The 14,755-nt window shown below is 49.1% G+C and overlaps 1 protein-coding gene across 3 annotated transcripts in view; it reads left to right on the top strand.

Moving 5' to 3' along the window:
- UBASH3B (ubiquitin associated and SH3 domain containing B) overlaps positions 1-14,755 on the top strand; it is a 128,638-nt gene that overhangs the window by 25,782 nt on the left and 88,101 nt on the right. The gene's annotated exons all lie outside the window — the stretch shown is intronic.

Below are 14,755 nucleotides of genomic sequence, written 5' to 3'. Positions count from 1 at the left end.
GTAACTTCTTTCACCAATTCTGGGTCTTCTCCTTGGATTAACACGGGGTTTGCAGCCCTCATTCCTGCAGCCTCAGAACAGGAAAAGCCCACTGGCGCCACAGTGGGAGGACGACTTACCTTGGTTTTTGTTTGCTCTCTCATTCTCTGCTGACTCTCCTGTTGGAATGCAGCTTCCTGAGAGCAAGGACTTTGACTGTCTCCTCCATCATCCTGATCTAGAAAAGCGTGTGCTCCAGAAATATTCTAGAGTTAACGAGTGCATTCGTCTTGGTCCCCTCCCTGTGCTTCTTACCTGGGGCAGTGCTTCCCTCTGAGTGTTTCTTCCCTTGAATGTTCGCAGAAATAGGCCTACTCACACCTGACGTCTGATGACCAGACACCCCCCCCCCCCAGAAACAGTGGGACCTCTCATTGGTACGGCACACTACAGTTTACAAAGCATTTCTGATTGTGTTATCTTACTTGAATGTCTCAGCAGCCCTGCCGAGGTGAAGGAGGAACAGATACTCTTAGGACCATTTATGGATGAGGAACCTGGGCCTCTGAGAGGCCAAGTGAGTTGCACAAGGTCCCTGGGCCGGGCAAGCAGGCACTGACCCTGGGCCTTAAACCAGTCTCCCCTGGTGCACCCGCCGCAGACCACCAGTCCCTCTCCTCTCTCTGCTCATGGGAAACAAAGGCCCACAAGGAGCAGGATTCATCCCGGGCCCCTCGGGGAGCCCTCTGGGAAGTCCCACCCCAGCTTCAGCCTTGTGTGGCCTGGGGTCCTGTGGGGAATACGCACCAGTCCGGGCCTGTTTACTGCCCAGCGGAAGGTCAGCCAGACAGAGCCTGAGGGCACCCGGGAGCAGCACCCTTTTCCTCCGAGCTGAGTCAATGTCAAGTCAGATATAACAGTCGTCCCTGAAGGAGGAGTATCTAGAAACACCGGCCAACACACGACCTAGGGTAGATCCATCGAGACTCACGTCGGCTCTGTGAGGAAGCACAGGGCCCCGCTGGACTTCAGGGCTCTGAGCGGGGAGCGCCGGTCCCCTCGCTGGAGCCTGGGGATGCCGTGACTGGGCAGTGGTGGGTGCATGACACAGCGGGAGGTGGTGCTGAGATGGTCTTCAAGGTTCAGAAAGCAAGGATTAAATGTTTGGAGGCTGGATTAAATATTTGTGCAGGCAAAGGCTCGAGGCCGTGCTGTACAGGGAAAGAGCGTGGCCTGGGAGGAAAGCCCCCTTGGGCACGTGAATAGAGGCGGGGGGGGGTGGGGGCAGGGAGGGACACTGAGGGGACAGTAGAGACTAGAATATTCTGTGTCCTCTGCCTTTCCTGCCACTAATGCCTCCTTGGAATAACCAGACCAGGCATGGGCTCTCCTCCTTCCCTTAACCCCCTTCTCCCCCTACCTCCCCACCCATGTGCCGACCTACCCCAAACAAATCACCCAAGCTCTCTGAGTGAGCCCTGTTTTCCCCTAAGTAAAAATGAAGCCATTTCCCCCACTTTTCATACCCTCAATGAGGTGAGGTGCAATAAACATGAAAAGTTGAAAGTTTATCCCGAGCCACACGAATGGTAGGTATTTGTAAGACCAGCACCTTAGATGCTAGAGGAGCGTCTGATAAACCCAGTGAGGCCACAGCATCTCCGGGTCTGCCTAACGTGGGAGTTTGCCATCTGTTTGGGATCCTGCCTGAATCTCATGTGGCCGGGATGACTGCATGGCTTGGCACTTTGATTCAAACCTTCCCTTGGAGATGGTCCCTCAGAACACTGGGTTTCCAGTGGAAGGTTTTCTGCTCCTCTCCTGCAGGGGGCAGGATGCGGGAACTTGAGGATGTTGGGGAACAGGTGTGTTGCGTTGGGGAGAGGTTGGGTGAGGAGATGCTGGGAGAAAGTTAAACACCAGCTGCATGTTCCCTATGATGCTTTTTTTTTCTTTACCTGCTTGCTTTATCCCTTTGAAGAGCCCCTTTAAACACATGTCACAAACAAGAAAGTTAAGGATTTGTCCAGTGTCCTTCAGTTAGTAAAGGGATCAAGATTCTGACCTGTGCCTGCCTGAAGCCAGAGCCCCTATTACTCTCTCACGCCCCTTGCCCCTTCTCCTCCACCCTGAATTGTCTCTTCTCCCCATCCTGACACAAATGCCTCATTTCCTGCCACTGATTTTGACAGTAATGATAACAATAATAATAATAATTGAGCAGAGAGTATTCATGAACTTTGTTTTGTTTTATTTGGAAATTTCGTTTGGGTGCCCTGCCTGACTTCCTTGGGGCATAGTGATCTGGGCCAAATGGCATCGCATGAGCCACAACCTTAGGGAGAGAACTGTTCATCTGCCTTAAAATTCGACTCAGCCCTGCATTCGTGCACCACATGCCTAAGGAATGAGGGCAGCAGCTCAGGGGACCTCTTGGCTCTGACTGGGGAGATGTCTGTTGTATAGAGACTGAATCTAGTGCCTTCTCTAGGATACAGACATGGAGATGGGTAGGGATGGGCTTTTGGTTATTTGTGATCAGCTTTTAAATAACAGTTTAAAAAGTAATATATGCCTATTATGTAACTTTTGGAAAATGATAGAAAAATACAAAGAACAAATACCCTGTTATATATATAACTATATAAAAATTAAACAAAGTTAGGATTATTACTTAGTAATTTGTTGCAAACGTTTTTCTATGTCATTAATTATTCCCACATGATTTCTCATGCATTTCTAGAATGCCATTCGATGAATACACCATTTAATCAATTCCCTATTTTGAGAAATCTAGGCCAATTTGTTGCGATGAACATTCTTATGCAAAAATTTCAGTGTCCTGAATAGCAGAGTGAAATTAAAAGTCTTGATTTTTATCGTTTATAAAATGGAAATAATAATATGCATTTCAAAGCATGGCCATGAGGATCATATAGAAGAACATGCAGAACGTTCTTAGCACCGTGCCTTACACGCCGTGAGCTCTCCATGAACGGTAGCTTTTATTATTAGCTTACTTTCCATCTGATTATTTTCTTAAGTCAAGTACCAAAAAGGAGAATTGAATTCTCAAGGTTTTTGAGGCCCGTGTGGTTTAGCTGTGTTAGTCTGCCTGAAGGTCAGTGGAAAGAAGGTTACACAGGAAGCCACTGTGGCACGTCAGCTCAGCCAGTGCAGAAGCAGATCAGAGAAGGCAGCCACTGACCCACAGATGGGGTCCTGCTGTCCCCAGACAGCCGCAGTCCTGAGCATCCCTGGCCGAGACCTGGGCCCCTAATGCACTGACATACTGAATGGCCCAGCAGTCACTCAGATTTAAATACATGCCCACGAAAGCCAGAGAGAGCCATGCAAAGTCGTCCTTCCCTCTGAAACTCATCCTCGTCCCCTTCTTTCACATCTTTGTGCCTTAATTTGTAAGGAATGGTGGCTGAGGGTGGTGTCCTAGGCTCCATGTAATCATCGCTGCTCCTGGGAGAGGATCTGCCTTCGGACGTGACGCCCTAAGAGTGGGTCAGAGGTGTCGTCTTGTTCTGTGTAATATGTTACCGAATATCATAGAATCTCAGAGTTGGAAGGAAACTTCGTGACATTTGGGTCTGATCCCCTTTCTTCTGTGAAAGACTGAGGCCCAGAGCACTTCAACGGTTTGTTCAAGATCATAAAACAAACACAAGTGGCAAAGCCGGAACCAAATCCCAGGTCTTGCGGATGCCTCCCCCTTTCCAGGATTCTTCTCCCCAGACCACGCTGATTTCCAGCAAGTGAAAAGAAACCCAGGATTAGAGGTCGCGGTTAACTTGTTGTCCAGATATGCCTGCGTCTTTTCCAAAACGAAGTATTTCTCCTGAGAGGCTCATTGCCGGAGAAACGAAATCACATGGCTGTGTGTTCTGCCCTCTGTCTTTCCTGCCGAGAATTCTGTTAACATCATCAAGAGGCAGGAAGGAACTTTTAAAAGGAGGCTCGTGTTTCTTGTCTCCCCTCCTAAATTTCATGCAAATATCTGAAGCTGGTTTTTGTAGGAAGAAGTTGTGGTTTTTCTGGACAAAAACTTCCACAGCTAAGCCACGTTTCTCTCACTTCTTTGGGTGCAAACTAGAGGAAACTGGCCTTTGTCACCTCAGATGCTTCCAACACAGGACTCTGAGTGAAGAAAGAGCAGCCGTGGCCCCTGCTCTGGTGCAGAGGGTGCCGTCAGAAAACCTGCACCGAGACTCTCCCTCCTGGGGCGCAGCCGGACTCTCACTTTGCTCCCCAGGCAGTTTAAAGTTTAAAATCTTTAATTTAAAAAGCGTTTTTATTAAGCTTTCAGAGGCAGTAGTCTGTCATCTGTTATCGCAGTAGCCACCTACCACGGGCAAGGAAACCCCCAAATGTCAAACTGTGGCTATTTCACAAATGAGAAAGAGATGCCTCTGGAATCAGTGAAAGGCTGCCTTGATCTGCCTTCCGCGTGGCGAGCGTGGGACTGGTGACTTTGCTGAGTCCTGTGTCTCAAGCAGGAGGCTGGGTGGCCACTCTGTGGCGGGGCCTTGTGCTTTGGGCAGGGCCAGCCTGGTGGCTTCATTGTGCTCTCAAAAGGCACAATCGAAGCTGCTCACAGCAGGCCCAGGTCCGTCTGCCCAGGGCTGGGCTTCTGGTCACGTAGAAGGGCTGTGGGTCGGACAGTAAGTCACAGACCAGGCTAGAGTGGCGGTAAGAACATTGGCCTTTTCCAGGCCTGGGTCCCTTTCTGCCACTTATGTAACCTTGGGCCGGTGACTTAATTTCCCTAAGCCCAGATTTCCTCACTTGCAAATTTGGCTTCAATAGAAGTACCTACCTCACAAGGTTGTGGAATCATTAAACGAGAGAACGCTTATAAAGTACGTGGCCAACAGTGAGCACTCTATAAATGTCAGCAGTCAATTCAATATTTTTATACTTTTACTGACCGTGACTCCAGGTACTTTTGGAACTGATAAGAGGAGAGCAGTGAATCGAAAACTATTTTCCTTCTAGTCATTAATTCCTTTCTTCAAGAAATATTTAATGACTTTGCACCAGACACCCTCTAGACCTTGGGGACACAAAAAACAAGAAGCTCATAGTCTACTGAATCATGGCAGCATGGAATCAAAGAATTGCACTGGGATGGGGTAAACTCTACAGTAAAAGTGATATACAGGGGCCTCATGGGAACAGGGAGGAAGGACTGTCACAGCTGGCTTGGGGAACGGGCCCCGAAAGGTTTCTCAGAGGCATTCCAGGCAAAGATACCATCTACACAAAGACTCAGAGGATGGAAAGGCAGGTTTGTCCGGTACAACAAGGGCATGTGGGGAAATAGCCAGAGATGCTTTCATTCAACACCAGAGATAGATGGCACAGTTTCAACCCTCAAGGAGTTTAGAGACTGGTGGGGAGACAAAGACAAGCAAATTGAGTGGTTATCATGGGATGGTCACGATGATCCGGGTACTTATGAGGTGGGCATACTGAAGAGGATGGCTGTCCTCAGCCCGAAGTGGTAAGGGAAAACCAGGAAGGGACAAAGACACAGCCTGAGCCTTGAAGATCTGAGAGTAGAAAAGTTGGAGGAAAGTGGAGGGAGGAGGGATAATAGTCCATACGGGGTGCAGGGAGGGGAGGGCACGGAGGCTATGGATGGGCAGGGGTCATTTGAGGAGAAGGAAGCCTACAGGTATGGCTGGAATAGACAATGATGAGGCTGAGATACTGCAACAAATATGTGTTGGGTACCCCCGGTGTTCCTGGTTCTAAGTTCTGGGTAGAGGACCAGTCGTGAAGAGGGCTAGGGAGGACAGATGGGGTTTAGTAGACCGTGGTCTGATCTGGGTGATACGCAGTCAAGACATGAAGGAACAGTGAGTCACGTGATGGTCAATTAATCCTTTTCCGATTCTGTTTACAAGGGGGAGGGTCTCAGCTCAGAGTTAGTCGATCTTTAATACCTCTCTAACGCTTGTTAATCTCTCGTTTTAAAATTTTTCTTTGCTTTATGGTGGAGGAGGTAACTAGTTTCTTTCCTTTCTTTCACTTTAATGGAGGTACTGGGGATTGAACCCAGGATCTCGTGCATGCTAAGCACACACTCTACCACTGAGCTATGCCCTCCCCACCTGTTAATCTCTCTTTTTAGCTGACAGCTATAGGCCTCAGGCTCAGAACACTCACGGGCAAGAGTGCGTGACTAGAATTTAGTAAGATTGTTTTGTTTCCTGTATTTAAAAAAAATTACTGGATATTTTCTGTTTATGGCAAGTGGCACTAGTTTTCTATTTATGGAAGTCATATCAGATTTGCTCTAAAATGTGTTTGAGTTAAAGTAAATTAGTTATTTTAAAGAAAACACTTAAAGGGGCTGCAGGTGCAGATAAAGCAAAGCTAGCGAGCTGACCTAGAAGTGGCTTGGGGCTGGCGCCTGGGGGCAGTGCCCTGGCCAATGGGAAGCCGTCGTGAGCACTGGGAAGGGGGAGGAGCCAAGGGACTGGTTTGGACCGGGGGTTCCTCGGGCACCAAAGTTAAATGTGTCCTATTGGTTTTGAGGTCCCCGCTTCTAGCATAGCGCTTGCTTAACTTGGGGGCATACCATGCATAACTAATCTGTCTTAAAATCCCAAACTTCCACTTTTTCTTTCTAGTCCTTCCACACCTGTCATCACTCAGTTGCAGAGATGTTTGGAAGGAGCTGGAAACTCTGGCATTACCTGACAGGAGCCTGGGGAGGGACCGGAGTTCCCGTACCCAGGCTAGTGGGCTGGAGAAGGTGCATACCTGGGTCTTCCTCTGCAAACACACCGAGTCCTCCGGACTTGTGCTGTGACGACAATTCCACCCCTCCTGGGACTGTCTCCTTGGACCCTATGGCAGTCAGTCCTTTAGTCTCAGAGAGATGACAGCCGGAGATGGTGGATGCTGATAAGCATTTACTACTGTCACTGTTTCAGCAGTTCTAAGAGACTTTGAGGTTTCTTTTCTTGCTCCTTAAAAAAAAATTATTTTTTCACTAATCATAAGCATTTAAGCATGTCATGTTTTCTGTATTATGACCCTCTTAGCACCTTGGATATGTTGTTTGGACCCTCATTTACACCATGCCTCTCTTTCTGGACGTCCCAAAAGTCAGGAAAGACAGAGACAAGCACTGCCTTGCAGCCCTTTGGCATCAGTTCATTGGTTCCTGCATCCCAGCCATATCCAAGGGAGCTTCAAATACATCACTTAGAGCTCCCCACAACATAGAGCTGGTAGGAGGTTACTGAACAGACACGTTGAGCTTGTGGCCCCCTGGGCTGATGACCAAATGATTTTTAATTCCTCAATTCTAACCAGGTAAGATCTTAACCTTAATGATGATTCCTACAAGGCATTATGTCACTAAATATATATTTTAAAAGACAGCTAAAGGCTAGAATAAGTGAGTTGCCTGTGTGTCTGAGCTGCTGTCCAGCCTTCCTTAGGCACGTTCAACAGCACAGCTGTGGTGGAGCAGCTTTGCAGGTGACTTCCCGTCGGTGCAGGATACACAGAGAGCAGCCCAGTTCTGGGGGAGGCCTGAGTCTGTTGACAGACGTTTCTCTTTATCTTGTTTTCACATCGGTTGCAACATGATGTCTCTTCAGAACAAGCGTGGGTGGGGGTTCCTCCTGCCCTGCCCTATGCTAGCTGTTGAAATAGGAGGGTGGTTTAGCACATTGTTTTTCGAGTTAAGATCAGGCCATCAGTAGTTGATGACTCCAGTGGGTCACCGATGGGAGGAATTTGTTGATTGCAAAGGAAAGTCAGCCCAGCTTTTTTAGAGGGGGTACATCAGTCATCCATGCAATAGTCTTTTGAATTTGGAATTGGGGGTTTGGGGGAAGTTTGAAGTTTTGTTTGAGTGCCAAGGGTCATTAGGTAGCTCTCAAAGCATTTAAACCGCATTTTCAAACTCACATAATCAGACACATTTTCAAATCAATTGCCAGGAATCGTGGCAGGTAACTGACCACAAACATTCCAATTGCACCTTGTAATCCACAAAGCACTTTTACATGTATGATTATTCCCATATTACAGATGAGAAAACTGAAGCTCAGAAATAGTAAGACAATTTTGACCAAAAGTCATATGTGTTTTATGGCTAGTGACTGAAGGAACTAAAACGCAAACCCAGGTCCACCGCCCCCGAGTTCTGGGTCCGTTTCCCTTTGCTGTCCTGCCTCATGTTTGATTCTGTCTTCTTGTCCAAGTTGAACTGTCCATTTGCTGCTTCCATGAACAGTGTCTCAATGTCCTGATAGTTGAGGTTTAGGGAGGGCAGGGTGGCCATATAAGATCACTGGGGACTGACTCATTGCATTGCACTGTGGATTCCCAAGTTCACAGCAATTTAGAGCTAGAATTAAGGGAGGAGACCAGTATTTACTGAGAAGGCAGCTGCTGAGCTGGGAGCTTCATGGACCTGTCCCTGTGGGAGAGGGTAGATACTTACCTACCTCCTCCCTTAATCCTTCAGCAGCTTCTTGAGTTGAGGTCTCTCACCCCCATCTGATGAATGAGAGCACTTGAGCTTGCAGATAAAGGAAAACTTGCCCAAAGTTGTGTAACAAGTAAGTGGCAGAGCCTGAATTTGAACTGAGGTTTGTCTGATTCCAAAGCCAGCCCGGCCCCAGCCCACATTCCTTCGATGAGGAGACGAAAGTGGTGGAACATGGGCTATGGCCTCGTGGCTGGGTGGAGCTAGGTATCCTGTGGATCACCCTGGTCGTCTTCTTGTCACAACTGGCAGGCTCATCTCAGAGGGTGGGGATTTCCCCCTGTCTCATCTGATGATGAGAAGTTGTCAGCATGGCAGATGACCTCCCCTCCCCCCAACCCCTCTGGAGTCAGGAAAGCTTTCTGTTACATTGCAGACCAGCCGTTGCATTCTACCTCCTGGTGCTCTTCCAGAATCCTCCATGCCCCTCAGCTAGGCTCTGACAAAAGCTGTTCCCGAGTAACCCCATTTGACTGTTTGATTTGTGCATTTTCTCCCTACTGTGCCCCCAATAGTAGAGAATGGCTTATGGGACTTTAGAAAAATAGGGTAGGTGGCATGAAGCTAAAGCAGAGAAAGAAGACGGACGCACCACACTGTGGAAGCAGCACCCAGAATGTGTGGAGCCCAAATGAAGTGTTAAGTAGGCACCAGGCATAAGGGTACGAGAAACAGGGCCCTGGGGCATCCCGAGTGCCACGTGCAGGGGTCCGCAGTGTCACTGCAAAGGCCAGACCTAAAGCTAGCTTCCAACCCCAGTGTCCCCACACCTCCGCCCTCTCCTCCTTGCAGCCTGTCTCCCGCCCCTTTGGAAATCTCTGCTTCAGCGCTGTCATTTCTTTTAACCTGAAGTTGTGCATGTAAGTGTATCATGTGTGCAAACCCCAGACCAGGATTAGTCCTAAATCTGTTTAGAGACAGGGCCTCAGGGAAGGAGCCACTATTAGGTGCTTGCTCTAAGTAGTCATTTCGTTTCATCCTCACCACACAATGAGGTGGGCTTCAGTCCCAATTTACAGAGATGACCTTGAGGCTTGCAGTGGGTGGGTAATCTGCTCAAGGTTTCCCAGCTGGCAAGCGGCAGAGACTGGATCAGAATCCGGCTTTCTCTCCAGAACCCACCCTCTTTCCACTTACCACACTTCTGATGTAGCAGGGGACCCCCTTCAACATCTCCCAGTGTGGGGAGCATTGTGTGACCCCTGGTCTCAAAGAACTCACCACTCTGGGGGGTCACAGAGCTGGGTGGGGGTCTTGGCCCAGCAGCGCCCTTAACTGTGTGTTCTCTGTGCGCTGCCTCCTCGTCTGTGAAATATCGACATAAATGGTACTATTTAATTTTGAAAATCAGTCGAGGAACTGATAACGGTCGCCCCAGGCGGGCGGTGGAATCGGAGGGAGTGCAGCTGTCAGTGGTTCCCCAGGCAGGAGCCTGGGCACGTGGGCTCGCCAGCCGGCAGGTGTGCGGGATGAGGGGTCAGGCGTGGGTATAAAGGAGGCCGAGCGCGGGGAGGGGCCCTGCGAGGCCGGCAGGAGCCGCAGCAGTCATGCTGCGGGTTGGAGCAGCCCCGCCGTCTGAGGAGAAGTCGGGCCCTGGTGATGAGCTGGGGACCCAGGAGTCCTCCTCTACAGCTTTGGTTTGAGATCCGGTTCCCCAAGGCCCTGAAGGAGGTGCAGGGTCCCCAGCGCTGAGTGGACGGAGGATTTGATGGCAAGAGCTCTGCCCTCTTGCTTGGGGTCCCAACCAGTTACAGACGGTGGGTGCTTTTTTTTTTTCTTTTTCTTTTTAAATCATTCTCCAAGTTTAGGATTATTTGTTAAACTTCATAGTTTAGTGGATAACCTTAACATTTCTTCGCATTTAATGTTTTTTCAACTTCAGTTTTCGTGTGTTTGCCTCATTTGCGGTCGTCATTTACTTCTGATCTTGATGTTAGAGGTTTGGAAAGCAGTTTGGAAGCATATTGCTGACAGGTGAGGGAACGCTTCACTTGGCGTAAACAGCTAAACTACCCCAGACCAGGAACTCTGTGCCGCGGAAACAAACCCTGGGAGATTGAGGGCGCTGAGTGTATGTGTGTGTGTCTCTGTGCGCGCGCATGTGCGTGCGTGCGCGCGCTTAGAGTTCCAGAGACACACTGCTCCACATTTAACCAGAATCATCTTGTTCCATCACAAAAGGAACATTAGTGCCATGGACGATATTTCCTGTTTTATATTAAAAAATTCCCAGCTCCCGGGGGGTTAATCCCACCCAGCCCACAGGCCTTACTCATCTGCATAATTGTGTGATTTTGTTTCATCTGCATTGAATTTCTTGGCCTCTTTGTCCGAGGGTATTAACCAATCTAGTTGTTTCTTGGGAGGATTGAAGGACATTATTGATTTTGGACCAAGAAGAAACAAAAAGACAGTGGGAAACATTCTAATTGGCCTTCTTGTTACGCACTGTAGCCCGAAGTCCCCCAGGGTAATTAACACAAGTGCAAAAAGTTAACTGTTCCTCTTTAAAAGGCAGGGGGAGAAATTAAATAGCGTGGAAATAATAAAATGAAGTCTTATTAACGACAGCGAGGCACTTGTGGTGGCAAGTTCTGCTGGGAACCCCACGGGAGGGGAGCTTTTTCGAGCTGCTTTTTGGGTAATCCTCACAGTTTCCGACATCGCGGGGCTGCCCCTCCTTCTGACGCTCCCCTCAGGGCCCTGAGCCCCACAAAGGCGCAGAGATTTCCCCAGAGCCCCACGGTTGCTTCTGATTCCACCACGGTAGCAATCTGCTGACCAGCCCAGGGCTTCTCTGGAGGAGCTGGGTGTTCGGGGTGGGAGGGGTGGAGGGCTGAGAACGGGACCAATTTCTTTCCTTTCAACATGCCTTTGGAGATGTCCCTTCTCCCTCTCGAAACCTGCCTTGACAACTTGTGCCCACAGCGAGCCCTGTCCCTCCTCTGACCTCCTAGTGCCTGTGTGGCCTTTCTCACAAGGCCTGTCCCGCTGTTTAACTGTTTCCTGTGTCTTAGTCTTGACGCCCAGTGGAGACCACAGTATCAGTGAGGGCAGAAGCTGCGTCACCCTCGGTCCTCACACGTGGCTCGCGATCACCGTAGTGTGTGCCCAACAAAGAGGTGCAAACACCCCTTGAGAAGTGGCGTTTGTTCCTTAAAAAATGAAATTATTTGCTTTAGAAATGAATCCCAGTCCACAGAAACACTTCATCCAAAACCTAATGACATCTGCACATAGAGAGATGAAAGGGTCTAAAATAAAGAGCGGGTGAGAGCGCTGAAGGGAAGACAGAGAAAATCATCACATAAAATACAAAACTCTCTCCCCCGAAGGTGTGAAGACGCCTTCCCTTCCTTATTCGAGATCAGATTGGAGACTTCAGAGAACCCCAAATTGTAGGAGATTCTAGACGCCAAAAATGTGTTTGAGGTTTGGGGGAACAGGGCAAACATTAAGCAGCAGGAAGAACCATCAGGTTTTAACTCGGGAAAGACATATATTTTCCTTACCCTTCTTTGGACCATATTGATGCAATTAAATGAAGGAGTAGGGTGGCTGTCCAACTCACTGCTAATCCTGAAGTTGCTTTCATTCATCACTCATCTGTTCACTTACTCACTCATCCTCGGAGCACATCATGCACTGCCCCAGGACGGCTGAGGCGTCTGGCCTGGTTTTGGAATGTCCTTTCTCCCTCACCCCCCTGCCCCTTCCGCCCCCAAGCTTGGCCCACGGCAGGTACTTAGTACATGGCTGTTGAATTGGGTTGGCTGTAGCCATGCCACATACGTCTTTGAAATTTCTTTACTCTCTTTTTAGTTTTCAAAACAAACATCAAGCATGTGATTCTTATCCTCTTGAAAAACATGGGGAAACCTGCCTGGCTGGGAGTCATAGATTAAGTATTAAAAGCTGAGCAATTTCTTGATTTAAAAAAAAAACTTTAGATTATGTCTGAAAGAAAAACTTTTTTATTTTAATTTTTTTAGTAGACTTTATCCTTTTGGAGCAGTTTCAGGTTCACAATAGAATTGAGCAGAAAATACAGAGTTCCCACATAGCCCTCCCCACCCACATGTATATACTCCCCTACCCTGAACACCCCTCATCAGTGTGGCATATTTGGTACAATCAATGAACCAACATGGGCACATTATTACCAACCGAGGTCCATAGTTTACATTAGGGCTCAGTCTTGGCGTCGTACATTCTATGGGTTTTGACAAATGCATAATGATGTGTAGCCACTATAGTATCACACAGAACAATTTCATTGCCCTAAAAATCCCTTGGGCTCCATCCATTCGTTCCTCCCTCCTTCCCTCTCCCCAAACCCCTGGAAACCATGATCTTTTTATTGTTTCTGTGCGAAACTTTTTAAAACACAGTTTTTAAAGGTTATGCTCCACGTACAGTGATTCCAAATATCAGCTCTGTTGCCCATGTTGTGCAAGACGCCCTTGAACCTGTCTTACACCCAAAGGTCTGTACCTCCTGCTCCCCGACCCTAAAGGGCCCCTCCCTGCTGGTAACCAGTGTTCTCTGTTTCTGTGAGTTTTTTTCTGCTTTTTTGTTGTCATTATTGAATAGAAACTTCAAGAGCTTGAGAGTAAGTGGGGCCATTCGAGACTCCGGGGCCCTTGGCAAACGTGTACAGTATTGTTCACTGTCCTTTGAGTCCCTCATTTTGTGAAGGCAAGCATCCTGGCTCCCAGGACACAGGAAACGACTGACCGACGTGCTAAGAGGAAGAGGACTTGGAGGCCTGTTACTGGCTCAGGGTTGATGGAAAAGTGCCTGTTTCCCGAGTAGAAGAGCAAAGCATTGGCAGGTGTGCTCTGTGGGCCTGGCGTCCTTGGAAGGTGTCCTCCTGGCTTCAGGGCAGTTGTTCCTCCCCATCTCGGTGGATCGGAGGATCTCTTGGCTCGGGGTGTGCCGATGTCCCCTACAAGCCAACAGTCGTGGCCTCAAGAATGACTCACTTGGACTCGGAAACCGGCCTGACTTGCTCGAGGCACCTGTGGCTTACACGTCCGTGGAGACCAAAGCAGAGTTTTGCCAACAGTAGCAAGTGCCTCGTGGGCTCTGTGTGGACTGCACGCTCGGCTTGGGGAGCCCGAAGCCCGCCAGCTGAACGGTCTAATTTGGCCAAATCTGGAGCATCTGAATCATAACCGTCCAGTGTCTTCCTCTGAGAAGTTGGTTGTAAGAAGCTGACAACTTTCAGCTTCGAAAGCACCTGCCGCTCTTCACTTTGGCTGAAGGTTGTCTTGTGAAAGGTCAGGCAGGCTGGTGGGGGTGAGGACGGTTTCCATGGGGACCTGAGCACAGAGGACAGAAGAGGCTTCGGTGGTGGCAGATATGAGAGAATTGCCCCACTCCTAGGCTGGTGCGATATCAGAGAGGCCACATTCCCCAGAACGATGCTGGTCAGATGTCTCCGGAAACAATTGTTTAATTTTTTTTTAATAGAGAACTTTGTCCCAGGGTTTCTTTAAGGGCTATACTTTCTGGAGGTGGCAGTGAGTGGAAGTGGGCCACCCTCTTGTGTTTGCTTTATTTAGGGGGAGAGAAAAAAGGAAACTAAAGTCACTCGGCTGAAATGACCTGTGGTTCAAGAAGGATTTCTGTTAGGGCTTCAAGTCTAGTAACCAACAGAGGGAGGACCTGGTACCAACCTGGCCAAAATGATACGTTTGGCCACATCCCAGCCCCGCCCCCCGGCCCTCCACAGAGAGAAACTGCCCTGAACCCCAGCTGCCAGCCAGACTCATGATTCCCAACGGGAAGTGGTTTGAGGCTGCAGCTGGCTCAACCTGAATCCCTTCCACTGCTGACAAGCAAGCCCAGAGTCCACAATCCACTGTCTGAGAGCCAGTGACCTTCCTCCCCTGCATGCCACGGTGACTTCTCAGAGAACCTGTAGACGTGTGAGGCCTGCTTCCCGAGTCCTAATGAAGAGAGACTGTGTCCAAAGGAGCTACCATCACAGATGTGCTTGGGTGGCCCAGAGGCTTCTTTGCCAATGACCTTGAACCTCACCAACCCAGGAGGGCATCCCCACCACCAACTAACACGTGGGCTCAGTTAACAGGGAAGCTGAGGTGCCTTGTGAGTAGGTGAGTGGAGGAGGAAAACAGCCTCAGGTGGATTTTCCAACCTCCGCATCCTTACCACCCACCTGTATCCCAGGACCTTGTGCCCCACCCTGTGCTCTGCCTAACTCAGTTCCCAGATGCTGATATT

The sequence above is a fragment of the Camelus ferus genome, chromosome 33 (assembly GCF_009834535.1).
Source record: "Camelus ferus isolate YT-003-E chromosome 33, BCGSAC_Cfer_1.0, whole genome shotgun sequence".
Taxonomy (NCBI): domain Eukaryota; kingdom Metazoa; phylum Chordata; class Mammalia; order Artiodactyla; family Camelidae; genus Camelus; species Camelus ferus.
This window is presented reverse-complemented; position numbering and strand designations above follow the sequence as displayed.